This window comes from Culex quinquefasciatus, chromosome 1 (assembly GCF_015732765.1).
Source record: "Culex quinquefasciatus strain JHB chromosome 1, VPISU_Cqui_1.0_pri_paternal, whole genome shotgun sequence".
Taxonomy (NCBI): domain Eukaryota; kingdom Metazoa; phylum Arthropoda; class Insecta; order Diptera; family Culicidae; genus Culex; species Culex quinquefasciatus.
Window position 1 is genome coordinate 92,134,177 of NC_051861.1, and position 27,704 is coordinate 92,161,880.

A 27,704-nucleotide genomic window follows, 5' to 3' on the forward strand; every position below is an offset into this window, starting at 1 on the left:
CTTTTTGGATGTTTTTTAATACCCCTGACTTAAGGCGGTTTCAAGAACACCCAAAAAGCAAAAACTGGAAATTTGGTTTATTGGACCTTTTAAAAAAAACTCCAGAACTTATGTTAGTGACGCTTTTTGGAATGTTAGCGATGAATTATCAATAGCTATGGATGGCACCTACGATCTCGCTTACGATATAATATTAAACGAGGCTGTAGTGCAGCTGTATTAGTGGGGAGCAGTGGGGATCATTTAAAAATCACTTTTCGCATTCTGTTTTTTCAGCACCCACGTTTTTCTCCAAAGTTTGTATGGAGAGTTAGTGCTTTTTCCTTGAAAATTAGACATTTTCAAAAAAAAGATCTCTCAAATTTAAAGAAAAAATACCCTTGGAATTTTTCAGCGTTTACAGGGGGTGCAGAATGGGCCACCCTTGGTTTTGGGCTTTAAAATGGATTTAGACCAACCATAAGGCCAGACGTCAAATAACATCACCAAATCGAAAACTACGTTTGAATTCATTGTATTTTTTGAATTATGAGCAAAAATGTAAATTTCTTTACGTATAACCACACAAATGCTATTTATGTTGAGGTTTTCAAATAAGGCTGGTACAAATATTTTTAAAAGTTTTTGTCACCCCCCCCCCCCCTTCAAAATTTGCCCGAAAAATCAGGGGGCAAAAAAAATATTTTTACAATAAACTTCAAAATTTCAATGAAAATTCAAGTGCAACCAGCTGAAATCAAATTAAAATACATTCTTCTGCATTTAAAATCATTTTTAGCATGTTTGGGTTTATTAAAAAATCTAAAGATTTTTTGAAAATTTTCGATGCAAAATCTTTTTTTTCGATACATTTTTTGTTTTTGTCAGATCTTAGATTTTTTGAAAACTAATTATTGCAAAACAACTGAACTAGTGTAAAATGCATTTTAAAACACTTTTTTCATTTAAATGTGAAGACTATGGCTTGTTATTTAAATTTTTATATTTTTTTATTTTTTTGCCCCCCTCCCCTTGACCTCGGCCAGGGCCGAGGGACAAAAACTTTTTTAAATATTTGCATCGGCCTAAGCTTTCTGAAAAGTTAGAAGAGTTAGAAGCTATTACCAAGGTAAACAAACAAGGACGGAACCTTCAAATCATTTAGAGGCTTGGTAGCGGAAGTGTTAAATTAAAATCCACTTGGGGGCTGAACGGTCCACCCTTTTCTATCGCTTTGAAAACAATCAAAAGTTATGCAAATTAAATTAAATGGATTATTTCACTCCTGGTAGCTACACAAATCACGTTTAATGCAACATTAGTTGATTTTTTAGTTGTTTTGGTGCTTATTAGTAAAAAATAATGTCTTGTTTGGACACATTTACACTATTTTCAAAAATGTTTGTTTTAAGAAGTGACTGTTTTTATAACAGTGATCCTAGATTTGAACTATTGTTAATTCATATTTTTCAGAATTGACAAAAAAGTGTCCACGTGGTTTATGGATGGTCCCTTTATAAAATAATATAAAAAATGCTAAATTTCTAGTTTCAAGCTTGAGCTGTATACGCACTTCGGAAGGAACCGGTCAAGAAAAAAATCAAATGGGCAGCAGCGGCAGCGCAAGCAAGTCAGAGAGGGTGAAGAAAAGCTCCAAGAAATCGGTCCCTCTCCTTTGTTCTGCTGATCGTAAAGCTGTTTCTTGACCCCTTTCCTTCCGATCTGCATACTAGCCTTATTCAAAAACACCCAAAAAGCAAAAACTGAAAATTTGGTTTATTGGATCTTTTGAAAAAAAAAAAAACTCTTGATATGCTACAGTTATGAATCATACAAAAATACTATCAACAAATTTTAAAATATCAATCAATTAATAAAAAAACTTTTTTCCTATTTTTTTACGTTTTCTGACGATCTGTGGATCCAAATCTTGTAAAAAGAGTTAAACGCTTTTCTTTTATATAGAATGCATAATTAGGCGCTATACAACGTATTTTGAGTGATTTAAGACCGATTTTACAAACTTTTCAAAGATTTAAAATTGATGATGAAATTTAAATTTTAGACATTTTTATTTTATGAAATGAAATTATTTAGATTGCGCATAAATTTCGTTGGTCGGTGTAATCACGGTTATTCCACTCTTTCTGGCAACATTTCTGCTCTCAATTTCTCTCTCTTTCCCGAAGGAAGCGAAGAGGACTCTTGAATGAACTCCCGCACCTGAGAGAGATACCGTTCAACAAGGCTTCTCTCTGCTCTCTCTCTTTCACTCTCTTGGGCGCGCACATCTGTATGCGTGTTCGATCCTGTCGCGATCCAAGCAGGCTCTCCACAAGCGCCGTGTTCTTGCATGTTCAGTCGAGAGAAGAGTGTCGTTCCGTGCTGGAGTTCGTCGTTCGAGCGCTCCTCGCGAGAGATTTTTGTTCAAGTTGTTGGTGGTTCAACTCTGTGAAGGAAAGAAAAAAACCCCTTTTTCAGAAGTTCGGACTGCATGTTTTGGGGCGGAATTTCCCGTTGAAAAGTGACTGAAATCCGGTTCGTGGCTCGTCGATCCGACGCAGGACATTTCCGGGCGCCGTTTGTGCTAGCAGTTTCGTGCGTGCGTGCGTGATTTTGGTGTGAAAATTGCATCGCATAAGTGGGTGACACTTTTTATTTGTGCGGAAAAAAAGAGGAAGGTGTGAAGAACCTGAAGTTTTTTTTCCTCCTCTTCTTCTTTCTCTCCTGCGAATTGGATTGGATTGGTGTCGCTGGTGCTGCTGCTGAAGAGTAGGTCCTTCTTTCAGGCTTTGATTTTGCTTGCACAAACACGAGCGAGCGTGTTGGGGTGGGTGTGAGTGTGTGGCAACAACACACGCACACATGTTTTGGGTGGCAGGTGAGAGAGTGGGAGAGTGCACGGTGGGATTGTAATGGAATAAAAGTTGCTTACATATCGGGAGTTTTTTTTTAAATGTCCAATAAACCAAATTTCCAGTTTTTGCTTTTTGGGTGTTTTTAGAACCGCCCTAAGTCAGGGGTATTGAAAAACACCCAAAAAGCAAAAAACTGAAAATTTGGTTTATTGATCCTTTTCAAAAAAAAAAAAAAAAAACTCCAGAATATTTAAATATCTAAATTACAAAACATTAAAGCATTGTGTGGAAACAATCCTGGAGTTTTTTTTTGAAAAGGTCCAATAAACCAAATTTTCAGTTTTTGCGTTTTGGGTGTTTTTTAATACCCCTGACTCAAGGCGGTTTCAAAAACACCCAAAAAGCAAAAACTAGAAATTTGGTTTATTGGACCTTTTCAAAAAAAAAAAAAAAAAACCCCAGAATCTTGGTTGGGTCTTAAAATGTGTTTTAGGAAATAAATTTGATGATTAAGTTGTTTTAAAATGATAGTTTCAGAAAGATGATGAATTATCAAGCAAAAACCAAGCTTTCATATTAAACTATTATTTTTTTAGCACGTTACCTGCTGTTTCAACGTTAAAATTAATGCTTCAAAAATGTCTGCATTTAAGGCATTTTGCGCATGAGACATGAGACATATGTTTTGAAGATGTTTGTTCCATGATTGTGTAGTGTGGAACTACCATAATTAGGTGAAGCTGTGATTATTTCGGAACAAAATTGTTCATCACGATCGATTCAATTTAACGATTTTTTCCACCAAAATGAATCAGCATGTGCCGGTTGATGCCTTCTTAAAGCCACTGAAGGAATTTTTGGTCTAAATCGAATGTGTTTTAAAATTTGTGTAATTTTTCAAGGCAAGGGATAAACGTTACTAAAAAGTATCAGCATGTGTAGGGCCATATTCTTAACAACTTGTAGAAAGAAGTTTATCAAAATATTGTCAGGGAAGCGAAATTTATAGCATTGAACGCGAACTCATGGCAATGATAAAAGTCTTCACGTTGGACTAAAAAATTAAAAAATCAAAGGAAATCATTGAATAAAACTTTTCAAAAAACTTCAAAATTTTGATGGATTTTTTGCAATTTGAATTATTATTTACAGTGTTTTTTTTAAGTTTGTTTGGACTCATTTTTAAATATTTCTAGAGTTTGGTTCTATAAGTTATTGTGTTTCATATGTTTATAGGACATTTTAAAAAGACTATAGATTTATACAGTTCCAAACAACAGTACAGTCCATTATTTTAATATGTTTTTTTCCCTTCCCTTGTTAAAATCAAGTTCGAATCCTGCGCCTCCATTTAAGTCAAGTTGGGAATGGTTGATTGCTTTTTTCCGTGATTCGTTTATCTGAAGTGAAATCTTTCAGAGGCCTTTGAATATATGACGAGTTTGGACTGTATTGGTTTCAACTCAAAAACTGATTTGGCGCTGAGACAATACAGTGGACTCTCTGGTTGTCGATCTTCTCGATATCATTATTGCTCCAGCCATCAATATGTTTTTTTCAATTTCTTGATGAAGCATGCTTTGATTTTCGTTCTATAATTTGATCACACCCGTTCTCGACCGTCCCTTCAATATCGACAACTAGAGAGTCCACTGTATTTGAATGCTCATGAAATTGTCAAAATACATAATACAGTGTACTCTCTCTCTCCCTGTCTCGATATCTGAGGGACCGTCGAGAGCGGAAGGTATCAAATTCTAAAACGAAAAAATCAAAGCATGCTATCTGAAGGGACTGAAAAATTCAAATTCGAGAGTCGACTGCACATGAATAAAATAAATGCTGGATTCGTCAAATTAAACTTTGAACTTATTTTTTGGTGTTGCTGATGCGTTGAAATTGAAATTATGGATAGTTTTTTATTCGTGGTATTCTTGGCAGACTGGTAATGAGAGAGAGAAAATAATCATTATTTTGTTGTTTAGGAAATTGGTAAAAGCCAACTTCATAGATCTTGTCTTCAAATACAGTCCAGACTCGATATTGATCTAAAATTCGATTATCCAAAGGATTCTTCGAACTAGAAACTTCGGATAAACGAATCAATAGCATTTTTTCTCGCTTTCAACATTAAATTAATGTTCTGCGACCGCATTTGAGCAAATTTACGTTTTTTTTTTATTTTTTATTTATTTTTTTTTAAATAAATTTTTTTTATGGATTTCCTCCGACCCACTGTGCAGAAATGCTCCGTGCGAGGATGGAATGTTTGCGGCGGCGTTCCCAAAGTGTTACGTTTTTTTTCTTGCTCAGAGAGAATTTCCGCCAGAGAAAGAGAGATTGAAATGCTCTCTCTTGACTGAACATCGACAAAGGGAAGCATCGGATGAATGGCAGTAGGGCTGGGTGGAATGAATGCAAGGAGAGAGGGGGAGGACGAAAAATTTCATCTGTCCCAGTGGAATCAACGCAAACACACATTCACGGATTTAGAGACACAGACACATGACAATACACTGAACAGTGAACAGGCATTGATCTCGTACGATGGGACGTGAATGATGGTTCTGGCAGACGGAGGAATCGTGCCAGAGCAAGTGTGTGGAGCTGAAGTTTTGAGAGTCTTCGGGGTCAGGGAATTGACGTTTTGACAAGATTTTTCGAACTTTGAGTGGATTAAAATTGTATTTTATATATATATTTTTTCTTTTTTTTCCTCTATCAAAAAATCAACAAAAATATTCAAGTATCATGCAATTGTGTAGCTGAAGAAAATAACAGAAAATAACCAAACAAAGTTTTTAGTTTTCTTCTGCCTTCTCTATAAAACTTTGAAATCTGTGATTAGTTAAAAATTGCTGTTGTTTGTTAACAATTAATTTACCAATGTTTACACACATTTTTTTTGTTACCAAATTCGGTAGCTAAAAATTCTGAAAAGTTTAGATTGGTAAACAATCTTCCATAAAATCAGGGATGGATTAATCGCAAAAAAATCAATTTCGTTTGCGAACTTTCTTCACCCGTGAAAGAGAGAGGAGGCAAATCATGCAAAAGAAAATCGCTCCCGAACTTCTCCAAGAAAATCAATCTGCTAATGATTTTTTGTGAATTTCTTTGTCAGCACACCTTAAAAATATTTATTTCACTCTTTTTACACACATTGCCCATCTACAAAATGTGATAAGTCATATTTCGACGTGTGACGTTACACTTGCAAGTGTAGCAGTGAAAACGATATTCCGCTGAATAATCAAGATGATGATTTTTTTTAGATTCCTTTTACCGATCTTTCGTGTGCGAGAGAGAAGAGCCATGCTCCCTTCGGATTTTTTCTCTTGATGAACGTCCAATGATTTTCTTTTGATGATTATCATTCCATCGCTGCATAATTTTTTTTTCTCTCCGAAATTCTAAATCTAAATGTTATTTGTTATGGTGATGATGTATTGAAAAAAATGCATTGCAATGCAATCAAATATTTAAACTTGACTAAAATAGGACCGCAGAACTCGAATTTATTATTAGTTTTATTAAAGACACGTTACCATTGCAATGGCATTCGTGTCGTATTTTGAAATGTACAGAATTCTAATTCCGTTTCTAAATCTGTTCTTTAAGCTTTGTAGTAGTAAGAAATTTTAAAACGTTTTTTTCATTCTCGATGAAGTTTGCTAAAAGGTCCCTTTAAAGAACTCGAATTTGATGTTAAGAGTAAACAAAAGAAAAACAAACAAAAAATGCTTATGATTCGATTATCCGAAGTCCCATACAAACCTTCAGATAATCGAAACTTCGGATAATCGAGGCTTCGGATAATCGAGTCTAGAGTGAATTTTGGTGAAATTTTCCTGAAACCAGTAGATTTCGCATTATTGATTATTTAGCAGTTAGAATTCTGTAAAGAAAAATCCAATGTTGGTTCCTTATTTTTGATTTGTTTTTAATAATTTGCCGAAAAAAAATATAAATAACAAGCCACAATTTCAACATTTCAATACAAAAAGGCGTGGAAAATTAATTCTAAGTTTTAAAGAGAATTAATTTTTTTCTGTGAAAAAAAATTGACTGTGCAACAAAAATTCACAAAAATTCAAAACAATTTAAATAACTCGAAAATGTTAAACATGATTTTAAACACAAGGGAATGCACTTTAAGTTGTTTTTAGCTGAATGTATTTAAAATTACATTGAAATTTTGAAGTTTTTATATTTTTTCTGGTCTCTGATTTTTCGCACCGTTTTAAAAGGAAGTTTTTCATACTTTTGAACTTTTTAAATAATTGTTTTTTTTTTTTCATTTTACTATTAATTAAATAATTTTAATTTATTTTTTACACATTTTGTGAATACCTGGGTGCTGAATAGTTCGCAAAACGACCTCATTTTGAGCTGTCAAAGTGGAACCAATTTACTGTTCGCTAAAAATAGAAAGTATTGTTATCGATCATATTATTATTTTATTGATTTTTTTCAATTAATGAAAAAAATGTGGCTTTTGAGGACCTGGAGTTGAAGTTAAGAAAATTTTGGACCAGAAAGTGCTGCAGGATTCCAAAATCAGCCAGGGAATTTATCTGCGACATCGCAGAATGATTCTCTCGCAGCAGTTCTTAATCACCCGTAAAAAAGAAAAACCTCTTCTTACCGATCGAAATCAAAAGCACACACAATTTTCCAGCAAAAAGTAAAAAGACTAGAGAAAATAAATCACATACAGCTGATTATAAAACAGCTCATTTACCAGTAAGAAAAAAGTCATGCTTGTGCTTGAACAGTATCCTACTGTAAACAAAGTGGGATCATTCAAAAATCACGTTACGCATTCTCTCTATTCGTCACCCAGGTGAATACGTACCCAACGGACATTTTTTTACTTAAAATGTTGGGGATCTTTAAATATTTTTTTTAAATTTACTTCTTTATCTGATTTTAAAAATGTCCAACAAACCAATTTTTTTGATTTTTTTTTTGTTTTTTGGCGTTTTTAAGGCGATTCCAAAAACATCCTTAAATAAAAAAAAATTATTTATTTTATAAAATACTCTAATTATCTTCTTAAAGTTTGAATATCATGTTTATCAATAATTATATTACCTGAGACTTTTTTGAATGACAATCAATCTAAAGTGATGATATCTTTCGACAGCGTTGCCAGTTTTGTTAATTGCAGATTTTGAAAGTTCATTAGGAAAAGTCTATATAATATTTAACTACCGATGTAAAGAAAAACACAGTCGTTTTCATCTTTCATCAGGCCTAGAAAAAAAATATTTCTCACCTTGTTGGCGATGTTTCATGTCAGAGTTGCCAGGGTTTTTCATTGCTGATGGTTCATAGAATGAATCTTTAAAATACCTATCCAATGACGGCACTAAAGACGGGTTCTTTTAAAATTTGAATGACTGTTACATAAATATTCAGTGTTCCTAGTTTCAGCCAGGGTTGCCAGTTCTTATATCATATTTCTTATTGGAAATCTGACTGAAATTGTAATTATTTTAAGAAATGCATACAAGTAGTCTTGAACAATAATTTTAATTGATTTTTTGACAACTATCCCTTGACACTTGGCATCCTTTCTGCTCGATTATGCACAATTCCCAAAAGGTAAACTCAGTGCCGCGAGTCACTTTCATGCTGACATGTTTCTATGCTCACACCGGCGCGGTTTGTCCTGTTGGTGGTAGTAATTCCCAACATACCCACATTTCTCCGCGCCTGTATTGGTGTGTGCTGTGTGGTGGGTCTCCGCTTTATTGTCGTTTTTTTTATACTCCTGAACCCATCATCGAACTCCAAAAATTCATTGCAAAAGTGTACCACCGTCGCCGCCGCCGCCGCCGCCACCGGAACGCATACCATTTTGGCCCAACAACACCAATACAAACTCGCGAAAGAATTGCATAGCACCAGGGGAATGTTGTGCCGGGCTGGGTGGGACGAGATGATGCGAATGGGAATGAGGGTAGGGTGGTCTGGTCGTTCCACAAAGGGAAAGGTGTTCGGTTCGTGTTCCAGGCTGAGTCTGGTCTGGTCTGGTGGACGACGACGACGACGACGACGAACGACTCGACTCGAGAGGGTGGTTGGTTGTTGGATTGCTGGATGTTGTTTGTGGTGGTGTGTGCGATTCACGGAGGGTTAACCCTCGAGTGACTGCATACATTATGTTGCTCAGTTTTGTTATTAACATTTTAAAAATGTACTTTTACTTAACTTGGTTTGTCATTGAAAATTGAAAAAATAAAATTGTATAGAAGAAATTAATAGACAACATTTAACTATTCTCGATTTCATTGGTAAGTTTTTAAACGAGCACATGAACTCAAATGAATGAACTCAAATTGATGAGCGATGAACTCAAATTGATGAGCGATGAACTCAAATACATGTAAAATGACACAAACAGGAATCAAGGAGTAGGAAGTAGGACGCGAATGTCAATAAAATGAAGGAATTCGATGATAAATGGGAGAGAATTGAGCGAAAAGAGACGGGAAATGGCAATTTTTCTCTCAATTCTCTCTCGTTTTGCATAAACGATGAACGTTTTGACCGAACGATGAACATTTTGCTTCGTGCGTGTTTGAAAACCTACCAATGAAATCGAGAATATGATCCCCTCAGATCGAGCGTCAAGTGAGATTTTTGGGTCCGGAAAGACTGCGAAGTTATATTTTCAAAATAAATTTAAAAATCAATTTTAAATCCTTTTGTAGTACGAAGAGTTATTGTCGTAATAAAACTAAGCTGTATCATCGTTGTGGACAATAATATCAGCAACCTAAGCTGATCTTTAGTAAACCAATTCAAAATCAAATTGTTATTGAAACTTAAGTATTTAATCGATAAAACTTAACTCATTTCACCTACACAGCAAATAAAGTAGTAATTCAGCTGCGTGTAAAAGGCCTAATTGTAAAATAATTTTGCATTATTTTATGAAATTCTGTCTAATATTACACCCTGAAATATGTAGCCCATCAGTATGGGAATCCTACTTAACCAAAAGTGTCAAGCTCATATATACGATCATCCTTTCCTTTGATGGCCGAGCGGGCTAAGGCGCCAGTCCTTACTGATGGTGCTGGGTTTGAATCCCTCGGTTGCAACTTTTTTGTGTTTACAAAAATGTACATGCAGTGTGTAATATTAAGTGTCTTTTTTGACGAAGGTGATGTGCATGCAATTTTACCATCGGATTTTTTTTGCTGTGTATACAGTTGTTGAGATTTTCTTCACATTTGACAACACAAGGTTACAGGATTTTTATAATCAATCTACCAAAATAATTGCCCATAATGTTCTACATGATGCGGTGAGTAAGGGACCATCCATAAACCACGTGGCCACTTTTTTGAAAATCTTAAAATCCCCACACTCGTAGACAACTGTAAAATCGCCAACCCCCTCCTCCTTAAAGTGTCCACGAAGTTTAAGAATGGCTAAGTTTTATTCTTATTTTCTTCTTTTCTTTCTTTTTCTTATTTGAAAAGTTAATATCAAATTTTGCTTCCTTTTTTATGAATGATACGTTTTTAAGCTGTTTTTTATGCTAAATATTTTTTGCAAATACCTACTGATTTGCAAAAAATATTTTAACATAAAAAATTTACATTTTTATTGAACTTACTATCAAATTTTTTAATGTAAATTTTATAGCACATCAAATTATAAATTTTATATCATATAAATTTTTATTTTAAAATGCAGATTTAAAGAAGACAATGTCATAATTTTTATTGAATATATTTTAAGATTTTTAAATTTTTTTTTGATAACTGGATACCTGGGCTAAATTTTTTTTATTATTTTGATAAATCTATGCTTATATTTTTGAAATTTCTATTCTTTCAATATTTTGAAACAATATATTTGAGAATTGAAAATTAAAACTAACAAAGTAAATTATGATCGTGGAGTTTGGGCTGTTTCATTTTTTATGTTTTTGAATGCTCTGCGTAAAATTAGCTGACAAAAATTTGGCTCATCATCAACATTAAAAATATAAATAATCAACGAAAACCAAATTTTCAATCAACTTCTCCTAAAAAACATTTTAATAGTCCGTGAGATTTTGAAGAATTATTTTTAAATCTGTTTCCCTTTAGACTTAATCGATGTTAACTATAGTCTGTTAACATCGATTAAGCGAACAGTTTACATAACAAGTTCTCAGAAAGCAATATCAGTTTCTCATTAATATAAGCAATAGCAACGTTAATAAAACAAATATCTATTCCAGTCCCAGAAATTCCATTCCTCAGAATGCCATTCCCCAGAAACCAGTTCGCCAAATTGATCCATTTCCCAGAATCACATTCCCCAGAATGAACCTTATTTTTGTTATTTTAGTTAATTTAACAGTTTAAATAGAGATTCAATATTCTTTTTTTTTGTTATATTTCAAGAAAAGTCAATATCTACAATTTTCATAAAAGTTACCCTATTTAATAATGCAAGAACTATAAACATTTCTGGGGAATGGTCCATTTTAGGGAATGGGTTAAAAGGCTTATTTTATCATAGATTTTATTTTTAAATCTAAATATCACTATCATTAGGCTTAGTGATTTTTCACGCTCGAAAAATGCAAATTTCACGAGGACATCAATTTCAAAACACCACATTTCACGCAAATTTCGCGGAACGATAAAAATGTAAAAACTACTTTTTGTGCTTCATTATATATTATTCTTCAATAAACTAAAAAAATCTTTAATAAATTTGAACGTGACACAAAAAAACTCTCCTGATTTTCAAAAATGATTCCAAGATAATGGATGTATATATTTAGAAATAAAATGTACGGCATGCGTATTCTCATTCATTGAACTGCTAAATATTCGACTAATAAAATTAAAAAGTTTGCGCTTATTTGCTTTATTTTATTGCGTTTTATATTAAAGCAAGATTTAACAATTTTGTCCAGCAAAAAAATAGTGAAATAATTAGAATTTTTGGTGACATTTGGCAAATTAACTTTTTTTGTAAAGGTTTTTATCTCCTTTTCAAAATCAAAAAAATCAAATTAATCGCTCTACAGCATTACCTTGGCTTTCTCGATTGCGAGATTCCTACTCCTGAATCTCTAGGTTAGACCGGGGCCAACATTTACTTCCCCGTCCGACGGAAGGCGTGGTCAGACAAATGTCGTCTCGAAAATGCCACCGGGACCGTCTGGGATCGAACCCAAGCCGACTGGGTGAGAGGCAACCACGCTTACCCCTACACCACGGTCCCGGATATTTTTATCTCCTTTTACAAAATTTAAATTTAAAATAAAAAGGCAAAAATAATATAATTTGTATCGCAATCGACATTTTAATTCAAAATAAAAACAAAACAAAAGGTAGTATCTAACCTTTCACGGGAATCAAATATTGTTAAAATTAAACAGGAAAATCCGTAATGTTTTTAAAGGTTGATTTCAAAGCTTTCATTTTATTTTGAATAAAACAAAGCTTGATTCTTTTAATTTCTTTTGAAACGATATCTTTCAAATAAAATAGCAGAAAAAATTGATAACAACGATCGAAAATGTTACTTAACATATTTTCTAAAAATATTGAAAAATCTAGACAATTCTTCAAATGGTTCATATCAAGCTTTTCAATTGAAAATTAATAAAATTTGCTTGAATAGTCTGTATGGATGAAATATTTATTATGTAGTTATTCGAATTAAAAATATTTGAGAAAATTGATAAATTTCACGAATTTCACGCCATCCACGAAATCGTCAAAAATCAGTAACACTATGTTAGTCATTAAACAAGGGTATTCATTCTTTTAATTCTACAGTAGTTCATAAGATTACGTTCATTCCTATTTGAGCTTGATAAATCATTTTGAGAAAAATCGTTACAGTTTCACACAAACATAAAATTTCACGGGATTTCGCGTAAAAAGCCAAATTTCACGAATTTCACGCTGTCCGCGAGATCGTGAAATTTGACTAACCTTAATTATCATGTAGCAAATTTTCAATCTTTTTCAAAGTTTTAGTTTTAAGAACGAAAAATGAAGCCGAGTCATGAATCATTAAAGCTTAAACAAAACTTTATTTTGACATTTTTTAAAAGATGTGGAAATATTTTATAATATTAAACTTCTGTATATTTTTGAGTATACACGAATTATTTCATTATCTATTTAACTCTGCCATCGATAGAACATGTTAAAGTCTCAGGATATATTCCCTGTGCAGATGCCTTTTTTTCTTTAGCTTAAAAATCTATACTTCTGATGTAAAACCTAATATTATTTTTTTACATGGATTTTCGAAAAATTGGAGTCAGTGAAGCAAACGTGACTTGCTTGACACCCCAAATAAAAGCCGATTTTGTCAGAACATTAATAAAAAAATCCCTCTCCAAATTTTGAATTTGGAGCAGTTGAAAATGTATATTTTTATGCCTTTAAAAAAGAGTTAGAAAACATTCGAATGTGAGCTAGTACAAACACTTTGATAATTAACCGATTTACATGTGTGTATCCCCTTAATAGCAATATCTTTATACATAGTCTGTGAAATGTTCTCAAAAACTTAATGATTTTTGTTCTATTCATCTGAAAATGTTGCGATGTTAAACTTTTTACAGTCGCTTTCACCAAGATTGAACCAAAAACCAATCGAAATTTTTGGGACTACAAAAATCCCTTTCGTTTAAATTCTCACTTAATAATATGGTTTTTGTGTAATTGTGTGAAATAATGAACTTTAATATGATTTTTTTTAATAAAAAACCCCGTGCGAAATCCTGTTTAAAAACATAAATGTTACTTTATGATAACTAACAACAGCCTAGATCTAAAAGACTACTTTTTCAACGAATCGTATCGACGGTAAACACTACACTTGTGGGTCTGGCCAGTTCTTCATTTGTACGGCTTAAGGTGTACGTAGTTTCCATAAAATAAATCGTTTTTTAACTCTTATTAGGCAAAAACACAATCTTTTAGGGTGACAACAGGTCTAAACCGGGGTCGACACCCGAGGGTTACCCCCGAACCTGTTCCCATGTAGTGGTGCCCATTTCTGACTGTGTGTGTGTGTGAAAGAAAGAAGGTGGAAAAAGGTGCCTCGAGAGCGAGAATTAAGTGCAGAGGAAAGAAGCAAAAGAAAAAAAAAACTGTCAGCAGCTCCGAGTTCAGAGTCTGAGGACTGATTCGACTCTGAATTCCCGTTGAAGAGTCAGTCTCGTTCAGCCGCTCGATAACTTTGGACCGTCGTCGTCGTGTGGGTTTGTGTGTGTGTACTGTGTTCAATTCAAGGATCTGGAGGCGCACAACAAGGAACGAAGGACGAGATAAAAGCATAAAAAGAGTGAAGAGAAGAGAGAGCAAATTTAAGGATAAAAGTGAAGCGAAGAGGAAGAATCTCAAGAAAAATACCGGTGAACTGCGAATTAGACGAAGAAGTTTTTGCAGGGATTTTTTTTTGTGGGTGAAGATTCGCTCAAGAAGCGTCACGTACATTCGGTAAAAAGGACATTTTGGCACCGCGTTGACTGTAGTGGTGATGTCTATTCATCAACTTGATTCACAAGTGAGTGTGAGCGTGTTTGTGTGAAGTCGTCGTCGGTTTATGGAGGAGGACAGGACACAGGACACATGTGAGGGATGTGCTGCTGGTCCTGAACCTGAACGAAACGACGAACGGAGAATTCACTTTCGAGGTTGAAATTTTCTCGGAAGGTTTTCGTCCTTGGAGGAGCGGAGATCTTCGGAATCAACTTCTGAAATTCTGAAAGAAGATTTTGTGAGTTTTCGTTGAGCAGGTAGTGCTGAGGGGGAAAACAGTTTCGGAAGAAATTCCTCGAAAGAGCTCAAACTTGTGCAAAAAGGAACCAATTTAGGGCAACAAAGATGGTTTGGTGTGGTCGCAAGTGACATAACTCAAAATTGAGTGACAGTGGAATAACAAATCCCAAAAAAAAATCAATCAAAGTGAATTGTGAAATTTCTCTAAAAAAAGCAACAATTTCTTGAAACGAAACAAAGCAACCAAAAAAAATCACCGTAAGTACTCCTCCGACTCTGGACCAACAACTTTGGACCTGCTCTTTGGGTTGAGGGACGGTGTTTTTAGGGAGGTTTATGTTTTAATGGGACGGAGGCCCCATAAAATGGGCGTCCGGTAGCTGCTAGCAGCGCAGATGTGATGTTGCTGACTTGGGCCAGGCAGGAAAAACAAAATCCCGTAAAATGAACGCAACTCGTGCTGATGTTTGGCGTAAAATACGCCCAGATTTTTGGGTTCTTTGGGAGTGAAGTCATTGTTGGATGTGTTATCTCAAAAAAAGGAAACACAACACTGCATATTTTTCGGGTTTTCCCAATTTTGATTTTCAAACCTGTTTTTAAACATAGAAAACATAATTATGCATAGTACTTTTCAGAAAACATTTGAGTACTGGAAAGTTTATTTTTTATCAGAACTTGTATCGAAACATTATGCTTTACGATACAGTTTGACACTTATCTTGATGACAAATAACACTTAAGCGGGGAAACAATCGTTTCACTGAAATTGCAAAAAAAAAAATGTTGTATGAAACTCATTGCACAACTTGATGTTATCAGAACTCGTCGTATTTGTTCGATTAGGCTATTTATTCTTTTAGGCTTTTAGAGTGTCCCAAAAACACGATTTTGCAGAAACCTTCGGGCTTACTTGGATTTCGATTGAGGATAGGGGCCTCACGAACAATATTTTCATACACCGAAGGAAACCCAAAAACCGTTTAAAACTTACAATTACGATTAATTGATAAAAAAAACCGCTTTTTTATTCTTTAAATTCTAAAATATGCCCATATTGCTAAGTTCATATCAGAGCTAGAGACTTTACCAATAATGTTCTATATTCATATTGATCCAGGAAATCGCAATTTTCATTGGAGGAATGTATTAAATCTTTAAAAAAAATAATTATCTGTCTAGAATGTTTACGAATTTCACTCTAAAAACCAGCAAAGAAAGCTTCAAAAATCAATCAAATATCCCGCTGAACATTTTTGCACTCCCAGGGTTAAGATGATTTTAGTACAATAAAAATGGCAAATTATCAAAATTTCTTATGAACCGTAACTTTTTCTCATTTACGTTACTGTTTCAGCTTATGCCACCTTTTGCGTAGTTTTTATTACAGCTATTGACATGCAAAATTAAGCATTTTCATTTATTTGACTCAGTGTACACAGTAATTTTTTTTGTAAATTTGGAAGATGTTATTTTGGAAGGTGGATTCTTACCTCTTTAATGAAGCGATTTTTCCTCAATTTAGACTGGAAAAGTGACATTACACCAGAAAAGAAGCAAAATTACACATTTTCAGAGGTTTTTTTTCTGACATAAAAGATGTAATTTATTTACCTTTTCCACAAAAATAAAAAAAATCAATCATCTTACAGAGGCGACGCGTGGCCAAAATGTTTACCTGTTCAAACAATCTTTTCAGTAATTTTCAAGTTTTTTAGCTCAATTATATTTAAAAAATATCTTTTATACATGATAAAGAGAAATTTGATGATGTTAGCAATATTGTTGTGAGAATTATTGATCACATGATTTTTATTGAAATAGTAACTTTTTCAAATTACAGCAATGATCATCCTTTAAGAAGTGTAATTGAAATGTTTTTTACATTGTAGTTTTCTATAATTAGCTTGTTTTGTAAATGAATAAAAAACTAAATCAAAACTCAAAAATGAGGCGTAATCCAACCACAAGTTTTTCCCTGGAGTTTTCTTTAGAATGACTTCTCTTATGTTTCATTGGATTAGATTAGAGCAAAAATTATTAATTATTTTCAAATCTCACTAAGCAAACCTTCCGGATGTTGACCATTCTAATCCTGAAATCACGTGCTCTAGTTTCCTTGACCAAAACAATAAGGCCATATAAAATGTATTTTACGTTTCTCTTCAAAATTTCCCTAAAAAACTAAAAGAGAAAAAAATAATATCGATGATAATAAAAATTTTCATTTAACAAAAACTCGTGCAATCGATTGGACGTTTAACCTTTATTTTTGCATTGATTTTCAAAATGGGCTTTTTAAGCATATAACAAATTTTGAATTGATAGCCACAAATAAAAAATAATTGCCATAATTAAGTATAATAAGTCTGAGATTTTTTGTTTTTTACTGCGTCTCACATCTCAAGCATGAGCATGAGCATGAGAGACCACCCATGGTTGTCCTTCTCCGTTGCTGAACAGAACCGTAATATCCTTTCAGCACTACTGATCATAGGCTTCGACTATCAAGTGGTATTTCTCTTATCAACAGCATGTATGAATGCGCTGAAAAGATAAAACACTATGATTGCCAAAACAAGATCAGTTGCGAATAGGTAACAGTCATTGGCCACCAACGGCGCCCGCCATGTCAGTTTGTAGATCTCGATTTTAAGGGACGGGAATGTTAGTTAGCGCAGGTTGCTACTAGGGCAGCTGATTTACTCTGTGCTTACACCCCACGAGCGCCAGGAACCTGAAAACTTGTTAGTAGGATAGGGTGTTTGGTCAGGATTCATCATAGAAGATGATGATACGACCCAAAATCATAGTGTTTGTTGAAAGGTATTATATTTTATTCTCAAGGCAAACAATCGGTTGCTGCGGATGAGACATTTCCCTTTAACTGTTGTTAAATTTTTAATGAAATGGTTTAATCTTAGACAGCCGGCTGTGGAAAGATAAAACCAAATAATATTTATTTATAAAATGAGGTGTTAAACGCAATGCTGCAATGATAGCGTAGTCTGATTTTTAATTATATAATCATTTAGTTCATGAATTTGTTACGGAATAGACGTGACGAACTCAACCATCAAGTGTCTTCCGATCTTCTTTCTGTTAGCTAGATAAGGTATTGATTTTCGAACTCGGATCGTTTTTATCGAAAGCTATATCACAATTCACGACGAAAATGCGAAACAAAAGGCACACACAAAAAAAATCACTTTTCACTCCGAATATTTTTACGACCACGCGCTCCTTTGCCAATTATGCACTCCTGCGTCTCACATCTCAATATAAATCCATAAAATAAAATAAAATAAAAACATCACTTTATAAAATTTTCCGAAAAAAATTTAAACGATCAAAACTCAAGAATTCAAACCAAGTAGACATTATTACGACAGCTTATTTAAGCTTTGTTTTGATTTTGTTTTTGTACAAAAACTTTTGAAGTAAATTATCGTATGCTTGGTAGGTTAAAGATTTCGTTCTATTTTTTTCCAAATTATTTTGCAAATCTGTCGATGAACTTGCTTGCTTACTTTTAACAGAGCTATTTATTACTTTATTTCAGTTAAAAACGCTTTTTGGAAGCAACATGCCGTTCTACTATTTATAACAATTAAAAAAGTTTTACTAAAATATTTGAGCAAACACGTCAATTCGTCTTGGAATCATGGAACAGCCAAGCGCATTCGTGTCCATAGAGCTCTCAATGAAAATCTAACGCGCACTGAAAATCCTCCCAAGCAGCCAACAACCTGTTCGGATTTCTCCATGCACGAGTTCCCATACAACGCATCCAAAATACACAGAAAGACCCTCCTATTTGCACACGCTGGACGGTATGAATGTGGTAGTTCAGCATGAAAGCACAGTCGACATAAAGCGCGCGAGCCGAGACACGAGCAGGAGAGAGAACAAAGTTCAAAGAGAGAGAGAGAAAAACTCCAGATTTTGCTCTCTCCCTGCTCGTGTCTCGGCTCGCGCGCTTTTATGTCGACTGTGCAAAAGCTTTCATGCACACCCTGAACTACCACATTCATACCGTCCAGCGTGTCAAATAGGAGGGTCTTTCTGTGTATTTTTGGATGCGTTGTATGGGAACTCGTGCATGGAGAAATCCGAACAGGTTGTTGGCTGCTTGGGAGGATTTTCAGTGCGCGTTAGATTTTCATTGAGAGGTCTATGGACACGAATGCGCTTGGCTGTTCCATGATTCTAAGAAGAGTTGGCATGTTCGTTCAATTATTTTGATGAACATATTTTAATTCTTTCTTCATAAAGAAATCAAAATAATCCACCTGTCCTATGAACAGGTTGAACAGGTTGACGCGACGCCTCTGTCATCTTAAGATGTAAATTTACTCATTTTCTGATGTAACTTTACCTGAATTTATTAGCTGAAAAAAATAAATAACTTAGAAAATGATGAAGTTTACATCACAATCTGATAAAAATTACATTGTAAGTTCTTTTGTACAAATTAATTGAGGTTGAGTTTTATCATTCCCCTTCAAAAAAACAGCAAAATATAGAAATTATATCTTTTAATATTTGTACTTACTTCATTCTTTTTTTCCTTTTTTTACATAATTTTTAACAAGCCATGTTCTAAAATGTTGATGGAATCCATTTTAAAATGAAATATTTTTTTAGGTATAGAATAATTTCAGCGTTTTCAGTAGTGGGATCAAGTATTCCAAATTGCTTTTTTTTGGTAAAAATGTATTAATTAAATATAAATGTTCAATGTTGCATAAAGTATTCTTAGTTTATAGGATGTCAAAGAAATTTAAAGAAATGAAGATATACCACCAAAAAAGGTCTCAACCTTTTTGTCGCAATCGAATTAGGATTTTTTCTCTTTTAAAATGTACGGTTGTAATCATTGTTATTTGCTTTACCTTTGCATCCTGCAAATTGTAATTTGTCTTTGTCTTCAGTAAGCGGCAATTTTACTTCATATTTTGAAACGAGCCAATACATGCTAAAAATTATTACCATTATCACATTCTCAACTAAAAATTGTAAACAAAAACAGCAAACAAACATGTTATTATTATTATATCTGAGCAATTCCTGCCCAAAACAGGATTTTTTTAGGTACTTTTTTCTCGACCCTCTCCGATTTCAATGAAACTTTGTTGACATGTTATCCTACGCTTATATAAGCCATTTTTGTGTATATGGAGCCAGTTTCACTCGATAATGACATTTTAGAAGGGCGTAAGTGTTTTAAATATTTTTGCATTTCGTAATTTAAATATCGCTGTATCTCGTAGCCGTTGCATCGTATCAAAAAGTGGTCAGAGACAAACTTGTAGGAAATTTGACGGACTTTCTGAGAAAAATATACTGAAAGAAAAAAAAACACGCCCCTTAAATGAGATTTTGTATTTTTGTGTTTAAAAGTCAAATTTGTAGGTGAGCCCGCGATATATTTTCGTTGAATTTTTTTGTGAAAATAGCTCAAGATGTTACTAAAAGTCTCACGAAAAAATACAGAACTCTTCGAAAAAAGAAAAAGTGTAAAAGAGTAAATTTTTTGAAAAGTGTAAAATTTTTCAAAAACAGAATACGGAAATCGATTTTTCAGACAATTTTACATAAAATTCTCCATATTGACCACTGTCCTAAGTACAATCCTTGTGAAGTTACAGCGGTTTTAAAAATAAAAATGTTGAAAAAATGTTTTTGATGGTTTTGGCAATTTCTATATGACAGATTGGATTTTTCAGTCTCGAAAATATTTTTACCGAAAATCTCGTGAAATTTCCCATAAAATTGTCTTTGACCACTTTTCAATTGGAAATATGGGCTTAAAGATAACATTGCTCATAACTTAAAACAGATTTTTTTCAGTATGGTTCATTAGATGGTAGTAACATAGATGGTAGTAACAAAAAAAGAGTTATTTTGAAAAGTGGTGAAATTGGACGAGCTTTCCGGTAAAAATATTTTCGAGATTGAAAAATCAAGTATGTCATATAGAAATTGTCAAAAACCATCAAAAAAACTATTTTTTTTCTTTCAGTGTAATTTTTTCGGAAAGCCCATCAAATTTCCTACAAGTTTGTCTTTGACCACTTTTTGATACGATGCAACGGCTTCGAGATACAGCGTTATTTAAATTACGAAATGTAAAAATATTTAAAACACTTACGCCTTTCCCAAATGTCATTATCCAGTGTAACTGGCTCCAAATACAAAAAAAAAATGATTATACAAGCTTAGGATAACATGTCTACAAAGTTTCATTGAAATCGGAGAGGGTACAACCGATTCCCTATTTGATATGGAATTGTTGATTTAAGAATGGATACAATACGAAATTAATATGTCTTTTATGTCAGAAAAATATGTAATTTTACCTAAAAAAATGTGTAAGTTTACCACTTTTTCGGTGTACTTCTACTTGTTATTCAAAATAAAGCTGATACTACATTATAAAACGTGCAAACTTTACAGCTTATGTTTTGAAAAATTTATTTGAAATCTCTTATTATTGTGATTTAAATGTATAAAATATTTTTTTTGTTTGATTGATTGGTCCATGAACCACGAAAGAAAATCGAAATAATACTAGCAATAAAATAACAAAACAAAAATCTGATTCAAAATCTGTAAACATCCAATCCAAATGTAACATTAATATGATTTTTTTTTCTGTACAATGCACTTAAATTTTAAATACTATTACACATTGCACAGCAAAAATAGAATTTTGGAAGGTTGAAATATTGTTGGTCGAATTTTACCTTTAATGTAATTTGCCAAAATTAATGTGTAAAAGAGTGAAATTCATCAGAAACTGATGAAAATGTTACCAGTTCCTGAGGTAAAATAAAGCAGTTTTTTTAACACAAAATTTTAACATCATAGGAAGAAGTACTAATAAAAAGCACTAAAGGAAAACTATCGTTTTAGGCTTGAACTTGGTCTAAAATATATTCTTCCAATCATTTAATCTTGGCATCCTTTTTTTCAAGCGACTAAACTCTAATAATCGCTTTTCGGACGCTTTCTTTCTTTAACGGTTTTGACACAATTGCAACGCTGTACAAACATTGTCAAACAAAACAAACACAATTCTCCAGAAACAACCCCGTTTCCTTCCCTTCTCCCCTTGATCACCATGTTTGCGTGCTGCACTTTACCCTCTGGGAGAAAGAAAAATACACGTGCGCGCATTATCCGCCCCCATCCTCATTTTAAATGTTTTTAACTTCTTCTCACTCTAAACTCATAATCATTGTGACACAGAGAGTCATCTCTGCCCCCCAACGGTGGGTGGGCGTTTAACCTCCCAGATCTTCAACCCGATGGTTCGTTATCTCTTCCAAAGTGGGAGGGTGGGGAGTTGGTTGTAGAAAACAATAAAAAATAGAAAAAAATGAGGGAGGAAACCATAGAACCACATCCCCAAACATGCAGGCAAAAACAGGGGGGCTTAACCGCATTGTTTTCACGTGGCTTAATAGTTCCACATAAAATGGGAATATGAAACAAAAACAGCTACAAACAAAAAGTCGAACCAGAAAAATTAACAAACCATCGCTCGCGCAGACGGTTTGTCTCCATATTTGTGTTTGCGATAAAAATCAAAACCGTTTTTTTTTGTGTTGATCTATTTTTTCCCACCCACCCAGGTGCTTAACTTGCCCCTCCACCCATCCTCCCCTCCAACCCACGACGGTAAACAGAGCTCCGATTTTATTGGTGGCAACAAAACGCGTCCGTCCACACAAAAACGTAAACAAAAAAACCCTTTTCTTCCGATGTGTTCTCATTCGCGCGCCCTGGGATCGAAGCTCGTCGTCGTCGGCTTTTTTTTCTGTTGTTTTTATGATTGTTTCGCGTAATAAAACTCGAAACGGTCTATTAGTTTAGCGAGCCCGGCAAACAGACAGACACAGAAAGAGCGTTTTGTGTGTGGTTTTGTTTGGCTTTCATCCGAATTCAATAAAAATCCAATCGATAAAAATCAATCTGATTGGGTGGCTGCGAGATGGTGGTATAGGACTCGTGATGGTTCAGTGATAATTTTTTCTACCATTTTTTACATTAAAAAGCTATCAAATTTTCAAAAGAAAAATTAAATGGGATGAAATAAAACAAGAGAAGTATTTTTTTGATTTTTTAAACCGATCCTCGGTCCTAACCTGGTCGCAGTACCTAAAAGGACCTAATAAAAATAATTTATGAATAAAAAAACAGGAAATCGGAAAAAGTTGCCCCGACCCCTCTTCGATTTACGTGAAACTTTGTCCTAAGGGGTAACTTTTGTCCCTGATCACGAATCCGAGGTCCGATTTTTGATATCTCGTGACGGAGGAGCGGTACGACCCCTTCCATTTTTTAACATGCGAATAAAGAGGTGTTTTTCAATAATTTGCAGCCTGAAACGGTGATGAGATAGAAATTTGGTGTCAAAGAGACTTTTATGTAAAATTAGACGCCCAATTTGATGCTGTACTCAGAATTACGGAAAAACGTATTTTTCATCGAAAAAAACACTAAAAAAGTTTTAAAAATTCTCCCATTTTCCGTTACTCGACTGTAAAATTTTTTGGAACATGTCATTTTAAGGGAAATTTAATGTCCTTTTCGAATCTACATTGACTCAGAAGGGTTATTTTTTCATTTAGAACAAAGTTTTTCATTTTAAAATTTCATGTTTTTTCTAACTTTGCAGGGTTATTTTTTAGAGTGTAACAATGATCTACAAAGTTGTAGAGCAGTCAATTACAAAAAAAATTAATATACTTTTTTAGTGTTTTTTTTCGATGAAAAATACGTTTTTTCGGAATTCTGAGTACGCCATCAAATCGGGCGTCTAATTTGACATAAAAGTCCCTTTGACACCAAATTTCTATCTCATCACCGTTTCAGACTGCAGATTATTGAAAAACACCTCTTTTTTCGCATGCTCAAAAATGGAAGGGGTCGTACCGCCCCTCCGTCACGAGATATCAAAAACCGGACCTCGGATTCGTGATCAGCGACAAAAGTTACACCTTAGAACAAAGTTTCACGCAAATCGAAGAGGGGTCGGGGCAACTGCTGTGTGAGTTGGCGGAGAATTACCCTGATGAAAAACCACAAAAAAATGTATAAAAATTTCGGGCACTTTTTTCAAAATTGTTAAATTTTCACATGTTTTTTAAAATCTAATTTGTGTTCTTCAATAACTTTCATTTCTTTGATTTAATTTTTAGTAATTTAAAGTCCTTTTTTGCATATATTTAGGTCTATTTTGCAAATTCAAATAAATATCTATGGTTATTTTATGTTTTTCATTGTGTGTTAATGAAATTTATAGAATTCGGTTTTGAACAATTAGGGGGCAAAACAATATTTTTTCATAAAACTGGAAAATGTCAATGGAAATAGAAGTCTAATCAACTGAAAACAATCTTAAATTCCTTTTTCTGCATTGATGATCATATTTAGCTTGTTTGGGCATGATTAAAAATATTTTGAACTTTTATGAAATAACAATGTTTAGCATCACAAAACTTTTTTTTCTCATAAAAATAAAATTTTCGTCAATCCTTAGAAATTTTGGAAACCTATGATTACAAAACAACTTTTTCATTCAAATGTTGAAACCGTGGCTTGTAATTTTATTTTTTCAATTTTTTATTTTTATTTTTTGCCGCCCGTCTCGACTTTGGTCAGCGTTGAGGGACATAAACTTCAAAAAATATTTGCAACGGCCTTAGTTCGAGATTTTTATCTTATTTGTTCTTATTTGGATGAGAAATGAGATTTACTCAGTTTCACTTTAAATCATTTTCACTGGGTAATTCTTAATTTTTTTTGTAGAACAGATTTTTCGCATTAGTGTTATTTCTCAACGAAATATTTTTAAATTGCAAAAACTGAACTTTTTTTTTTCGAAAATATTATCCTTAAAATTGCTCATAACTGAAAACATAATATTTTTTTCAGTGTAGTACAGCAACCTGAAGAGTAAATTAGCTTAAATCATCAAAACAACGAGTTATTTTGAAAAGTGGTCAAAGACAATCCGTTGAGAAATTGGACGAGCTTTCCGGTAAACATATTTTTGAAACTGAAAAATCAAGTCTGTCATATACAAAATTGCCAAAACCATCAACAAACCAGTTTTTTCAACATTTTTATTTTTAAACCCGCTGTAACTTCACAAGGATTGGACTTAGGACAGTGGTCAATATGGAGACATTTATGTAAAATTGTCTGGAGAATCGACTCTCGCGTTCGGTTTTTGAAAATTTTGAATTTTTGAGCACTTTTCAAAAACACAGTTTCAGTAAGTGATTTTTGTATTTTTTTTTTGGTGAGTTGCTCCATCCTGCATTTTTCGTGAGTCTTTTTGTAACATCTTAGGCTATTTTCACAAAAAATTTGAACGAAAAAAAAATCGTGGGCTCACCTTCAAAATTGACTTTTAAACTTAAAAATCTCATAAAAGTGGAGTGTTTTTTTTCTTTCAGTGCATTTTTTTCGGAAAGCCCGTCACTTTTCAATAAGATGCAACGGTTTCGAGATACAGAAATATTTAAATTAGGGGAAGGTGGGGCAAGGCGACCATATGGGGCACGAGGAACAATCGCTCGTACGGTCGTAATTTCTACAATTTTGATTATTCCCAGTATGAGGAATTGTTGCTAGCAATGCAATTAGCTGATTCTACTACCACATAACCGCCAAAATGACGTAAACGCATCGGGGCATAAGATTTAATGAAGTTTTTTTTCAAACCCTTTGTTTTCTTATAATATTTGGCAAGTACAAAATAAGGCTTCCGGTTCGTTTTAAGGCTCATTTTATCAAAATGCTATTTTTCCTAGATCAGTAGTGTCCCTACCAATGACTTGCACGTATTATAAAGTATGATTTAACTTTTGGTTATTTTTGTTGAGAGCTTTTAAAAAATCTTGTTCAGATGGGGCAAGTGTACCATATGGATTTTTAGTATGGGAAAAATACAAATTGCTGCAATAACATATTTTATTGGGAAATAACTAGATAAAAGTACTTAAAAGCTGATAATCAAATTGTTAAAAAAAATTGTCCATACAAAATATAGTGATAATAATTTTTTTTCTCATAAGCGATCAAATTTTTAGTGCAATATTATTATTTAATCTAAAAATGAAAGAAACGTTTAAAATACATTCTAATCTGATGTATCTAAGTGCTAACAGTTCATTTGTTAGCAAATTAAAATGTTGTTTCATGCATTGTTCCACTTGCCCCAACGGGTTGTCCGTCTTACCCCACTAGTTGCGTAGAACGTACCGAAAATCAAAAAAATTAAAATCATTTTTTTACATTAAAAAACAGGATTTTTTTTATTTATTTATTTATTTATTTGCGTTTAAGGACCACTTAACTCAATCAGGATTTTTTTTAAAACTTGTTCTATCAAAGTCTTAGTCAAGACATGGAATAAGATTGTTATAAAAAAATCTAACAGATTTTTTAACGTTTTTAATGGGTTATAACGAGCATTTCCTTAGCTTGTTACACTTGCCTCACTTTCCCCTACGAAATACAAACATATTTAAAACACTTACGCCCTTTTCAAATGTCATTATCGAGTGAAACTGGCTCCACATACACAAAAATGGCTTATATATTCCTAGGATAACATGTCTACAAAGTTTCATTGAAATCAGAGAGGGTCGAGAAAAAAGTACCTTAAAATTACTGTTTTGGACTGGAATTGCACTATAGTGCAAAAGATGCCTTTTATGGTCCGCAAAAGTAACTAAAAAAATGTATATATTTTGGAAATATGAAAGGAGATAATGATTGGAAGTAAAAAAAGCAGAAATAAAAAAAATACGATAAAGAGTATCAGAAAATGCTTATACATTTGTTACAGTTATGTTACAGAGTAATCTTTAGATTTTCGCACTTTTAAGATTTTGAATTTTACATTTTTTGATTCGGATAAAACTTTGTTCATGCCTATAGAAGGCATTTAGCATAATTAGTAACACCGCTCCAAACAATTTTGAGTGCTGGTCATACAAACTTTTAAATACGCAGAAAAAAATCATGGTAATATTACATCTGGGAAGGGGTACATTTTTTATTTCTAGAAAAAAGTGTAATTTTACCTCTAAAAATGTGTACTTTGTACCGTTTTTCTGTTGCAATGTCGCTTTTTCAGTCTAAATTGAGGTAAAATTAAATAATAAAAGAGGTAATATTCAACCTTCCAAAATTTCATCTTCCAAATTTACACATTTTTTTTCTGTGTACATTTGAGCCAGCCTAACCAAAAGATTTATTTATTCATCGATGCTTTTTTGCATCCCTTTTTTACTAACCGTAATAAAAATAAGTGATCATAAATTTCAAAAAAGATATTTTTTTCGAATTTTGTTTTGAAAAATAAGACCGTTGCCAACCTTAAAAACAATCAGAATTAATATTGCATGTGAACCTTTTAAATTTTCCGAGAAATTTATTGTTACATTCATTTTACATCATCACTTTCCTGAACAAGTGTAGCAATTTTTCAAGGATTTCTCTGTTTACTTCCGAATCGAACCCTCTAAGATTTAATTCCGCATCTAAAAGCATTGGAAAACAACTTTTTTTAAAAACTTGGGTTTGATGATTTTACTTCTTTTATGAGACCTTTTTTCATAAAATAATTTTTGTTAGGTCCATTTCGGTACAAGGATCTGGTTAGGACCAAGTCGGCTTTAGTAATAACTACACAGTAAAAAATTGTGTAACTTTTAGTAGGTGTAATTTTGGAAGGCTGAATGTTAAATCTTTTTTGATGTAATTTTATCTCAATTTAGACTGAAAATGCGACATTACTCCAGAATAGTGGTAAAATTACACATTTTCAGAGGTATAATTACACATTTTTTCTGACATAAAAGATGGTACCCCTTTCCAGATGAGCAGTTCTCTAGGATTTCGGTCATTCGATTTTTTTTTGTATTTTTTAATCCGACTGAAACTTTTTTGGTGCCTTCGGTATGCCCAAAGAAGCCATTTTGCATCATTAGTTTGTCCATATAATTTTCCATACAAATTTGGCAGCTGTCCATACAAAAATGATGTATGAAAATTCAAAAATCTGTATCTTTTG

At 33.3% G+C, this 27,704-nt stretch overlaps 1 protein-coding gene across 11 annotated transcripts in view; it reads left to right on the forward strand.

The window, feature by feature from the left end:
• Window positions 1-2,344: 2,344 nt before the first annotated feature.
• Window positions 2,345-27,704, forward strand: part of LOC6048855 (ephrin type-B receptor 1) — a 180,015-nt gene continuing 154,655 nt past the window's right edge. For 3 of the 11 annotated variants that reach the window (XM_038266828.1, XM_038266869.1, XM_038266863.1), the window contains exon 1: window positions 13,894-14,863. The gene's annotated coding sequence lies outside the window, so the exon portion shown is untranslated. Of the gene's footprint in view, window positions 2,752-13,893; window positions 14,864-27,704 lie in introns of those variants that run through there. The other 8 variants (XM_038266881.1, XM_038266874.1, XM_038266879.1 and 5 more) reach the window with 6 other exon arrangements.